Here is a 5,000-nt window from a genome sequence, read left to right on the forward strand (position 1 = left end):
AGAATTCAACCACAATGAATTCCTTTATGGGTACATCAAGGTCTTCACCAGTTTCAGGTATATATATATATATATATATATATATATATATATATATATATATATATATATATATATATATATATATATATATATATATATATATATATATATATATATATATGTGTGTGTGTTACAGTAAGAACACGTACCTAGGGATTACGCATAATCCCTGAAAATTTCAGTGAATACACGTATTCCCTGTTTCACTCAGGGATTTCACGTAATCACTGAATTTTCCAGTGATTACGCGAAATCCCTGAAAAATGGTCACAGTAATTAGGCGTATTCCCTGATGCTCATTTCATCATCAATGCCAACATTGTGACGAGCATGTTAGTAAGTAACTAAATAAAAAATAAAATTAACAATAAAAAATGCAAACACAGAATTTTATTGGTCAAACACACACAACGTAAACTGTTCCACGATCTATAACAAAGCATTCAAATGTTCTAAAGAATGGCACAAACCATTGACATGTTATTTGTTACAACAATTGAGGCTGCTATGACATCGTGAGTTACACAGAAGTCCAGCTTTAAGGCATTTACATCGCCTTGTACTACTTTTTTGGGAGCCAGTACAGTTGCATCTTGTGAAGCCTTGTCCACCTGAAGCAGATTGAGAAATCACCGCCGAGTGCAGTGAAACTGAGGGTACAGATCGAATTGATTTCTGGAATACAGACCACGGAGAATACCAGCTTTTACGGCTATCCTGTATTGGTCTGTGTCTTCTCGTTTGTCAATTATGACACCAAGGATATTTCTAGGATCGCCTCTCCCACGATCAACAAGTGGAACTGGCACAGCTACATTGTCTCCTTGTTTGCCAGCTCAAAGATCTACGCGACTCTTTTACACCATCCTTTCTGCTTGAGAAGTTTGTGCATCGGCTGATTCACGATGACGCCTTTTGGTTTCTTTGATGCGTTCTGCAACTCTGTGGTTTTCAACAGAGGAAACAGGACTGTCAGATGGAGAGGGTGAGAGAGACATTACGGGCTCTTCTGATTCTCCAGAAGAAATAGGACTCTCAACATTGTAGGCAGATGGTGTTGCTGTGGGCAAGGAAGGTCCTGTGGATAGAGCAAGGATTTCAGCTGTCATTGGCTGACTTGTCACATTGTCACCAGTGTATTGTGTTGCAGTGCTGCCATGTTCGACTGGGAGCAGAACATCCTCTGTCAAATCATGTGTTGGTGTTTCATCACTTGTAGCTTGGATCCAGTTTGCAACACCATCAGTTTGGGAGAGAGAGTTGTCATTGTCAGAGTCTGGCCTGATTGGTGTGACAGAAAGAAGATCCTCCTCAGTCTCCATGGGAGCAATCACTTCCATCGGCAAAGACGAAGTAGTAAGTCCTACACGAGCCTCACAGCCAAACATTGCAGAATATGGAGAGCACTTTATCCCGGAATGGAGAGCACTGTTTTTCTGGAACTGAACAAACTTGGTGCCCGTAGGCAAGTCTTGTGAGTCATTGTCAGCCCTCCATGCCACCAGCATATCTTTAATATCACCGATTGCGAGCTCAACCGACCCCTGACTTTGGGGATGGCGAGGCTTACCATGCACCAGTGTTAGTTTTGGACAAACTTCCTTCAGCTCTGTAATGACTTGTGAAGTGAACTCAGATCCATTATCGCTTTGGAGAATAATGGGGGCACCAAAGAGAAGAAAAATGTCCAGTAGATGAAAAGCGGCCTCTGCAGCTCTTTTAGACGTCAAGGCTTGAAGGATGCAAAACTTCGTCAGGTGATCCTGGTACACCATGATCCATTTCTTGTTGGATCCACTGGGTATGCTTTGCATGTCAATTAGATCCACCTGACCTTGTTGGTGAGTATTGGACGAACGACAACGCCCTTCGTCATCGGCCGTTTTTGTTTCTTTTGTCATTTGTGATAGAGTGACTTGAACAGCTCAACGGCCTTAGTTGGAATGTTTGCATATTTCTTTTGTAATTCTTTCACCATCTGGTCTCTTCCGCCATGGCCTGTTGAGATGTGGGCGCTCTTGACAACGTCAAACATCTCCTTGATGCTCACATCAATGTCGTGTCGAACGTCTCTTTATCAGTTTTTCTGCAGACCTGCACTAGAGTACTTCATACATGAAAACACAGTTAACATTAGAGAGAGACAGACACACAATTAGAGAGAGAGAGAGAGAGAGAGAGAGAGAGAGAGAGAGAGAGAGAGAGAGAGAGAGAGAGAGAGAGAGAGAGAGACTGAGTAAAATAATAGATTGAAGTGAAAAATTACTTCTCCAACAGATAATATCCGTGCCGCCCCTTCACATGTGAGTTATCAGCTGCTGCTTTCAGGCTATCGATGGTCTTCTGATAGTCACACTTTGGATTTAATCCTTTTTTGTTTTCTTTAAAATGATCCGTGAGGTTTCGTGTAAACCTTTCCTCGATAGACATCTTTACTTTGCTGGAGGAAGAGGAAGAATGAAGCAACAAGTCAGAGTTGCTTGAAGAGGAGGAAGAATGAAGCAACGAGCAGTGGTTCAGACACTTTTGAAAACTGAACCATTTGCTCATGTCTCAGTCGTTTAAACACAAACACTCATTTACGAAAATGAAAGGTCGTTACGTTAAACTATGCTGTGTACTTGTATGTGTAAGTGTACTGTGTTTAATTGAAATGTTCATATATGTAGGTTACGCGAATTCACTGAATGCTCAATAGTAAGAACGCGTAAAATGACGGGTCTAATTTCAGGGATTTCGCGTAATCGCATAATCATTTACCAGGGATTGGAAGTAGAAGCCAAATAAACACTTAAACACTTTGTTTATCTCCTTAAACCAAATCCTTAACGCTTCTCTCAGTGACTATATATATATATATATATATATATATATATATATATATATATATATATATATATATATATATATATATATATATATATATATATATATATATATATATATATATATATATATATATATATATATATATATATACATATATATATATATATGTTCTCATATATACATACAATATATATATATATATATATATATATATATATATATATATATATATATATATATATATTTATATACACAATATATATATATATATATATATATATATATATATATATATATATATATATATATATATATATATATTGTGTGTATATATATATATATATATATATATATATATATATATATATATATATATATATATATATATATATATATATATATATATATATATATATATATATATATATATATATATAGCCTCTGTACCATGGTACACAGGCTATGGCACTATCCAAGATGATAGAACAATTGTTTGATTTTAGAGTGTTCTTCTCTAAGAAGAGCTACTTAATATAGCTAGAGAGTCTCTTCTACTCCTACAAAGAGGCAAGTAGCCACTGAACAATTCGAGTGCGGTAGTTAACCCCTTGACCCCAAAACAAATCTTTGGTAATCTCAGTCTTATCAGGTGTATGAGAATGGAGGAGATTATGTAAAGAATATGCCAGGCTATTCGATATATGTGTTGGCAATGTGAAGTTGAGCCGTAACAAGGGAGAAATATTCATTGAGTAATGTCTCTTCAGTAAAATGACTCATAAATCTCTAGCGGTAGTATCTCCAAGGGTGGCTGATGCCCTGGCCAACCTACTACCAATAAGAATTTGATTTGTAGTCTAAAACTCTTTCTTATTATACAAATTACTAGCACGTAAAAATATGGAAGTTACGTGTTTGGAATATTGCTAATAAGTATTCTATATGTCATTCATGCATTTGTTTATCTAGCGAAAATATCTCAAAGGAAAAAAAAAACATTTCTGAGAATGATCAATGTTTACTTTAAGAGAAACTAGACGTAAAATGCTTCTGGAAGAGGAAAAGGCTTTTTTCCTGCAGAGCCTTTCTTTGAATCTCTACATGATTCTGTTTCTCTTTTCAGGAAGCTTCGTTATGTTAAATATACTGTTAATTCTTTATAACAGGTAATTACCTAATTGGCTGCTGAAAAGAATATTTTTCAGTAACTATACACGTATTTTGGACGGCCAGGTATGATGAAAATCACTGTATTTATATTTAGCCAACCGGAGTACACCTCTGCTATCTATTCACTTAATAAGAATGCTCTTCTTCCTCCATATGCAATTAAATCGACGCTGATGTGATTTTCAGAGCACACCTCAACAAGTACAGTTCTGCGGTAAATAACTGTCGTTTTCGTCATCTCTCTATCGCTAATGTATATAGAAAATTTTCTAAAGGTTAACAGAGTTTCTTTTCAAGATTATATGTTACAGATTAGGTGCCTTTAGAGAAAATATGTTGAAATAGATGAACAGCGTAGTCAGAGTCCTGAAACTACTTTACAAAATATGGCAATATTACAGATTATGATTATAAATATACATTATTATTATTATTATTATTATTATTATTATTATTATTATTATTATTATTATTATTATTATTATTATTACTTGCTACGCTAGAACCCTAGTAGGAGAAGGAGGATGCTATAAGCCTAGGGGCCCCTGATAGGGAAATAATTGAATAGAGTAGTCAAAGTCCCGAAAGCACTTTATGAAATATGGCAATATTGCACATTATGATTATAAATATACAGTATTATTATTATTATTATTATTTTTATTATTATTATTATTATTATTATTATTATTATTATTATTATTATTATTATTATTATTATTATTTGCTAAGCTACAACCATAGTAGGAAAAGCAGGATGCTATAAGCCTAGGGGCCCACGATTGGGAAAATAGCCAAGTGAGGAAAGGAAACAAGGAAAATTAAAATATTTTAAGAACAGTAACATTTGAATATATATTTCCTATATAAACTTTAAAAACTTTAACAGAACAAGAAAAAGACAAATTAGATAGAATAGTGTGCTCAAGTGTGCCCTCGAGCAAGAGAACTCTAACCCA

The sequence above is a fragment of the Palaemon carinicauda genome, chromosome 10, assembly GCF_036898095.1.
Source record: "Palaemon carinicauda isolate YSFRI2023 chromosome 10, ASM3689809v2, whole genome shotgun sequence".
In the NCBI taxonomy this organism is placed as follows: domain Eukaryota; kingdom Metazoa; phylum Arthropoda; class Malacostraca; order Decapoda; family Palaemonidae; genus Palaemon; species Palaemon carinicauda.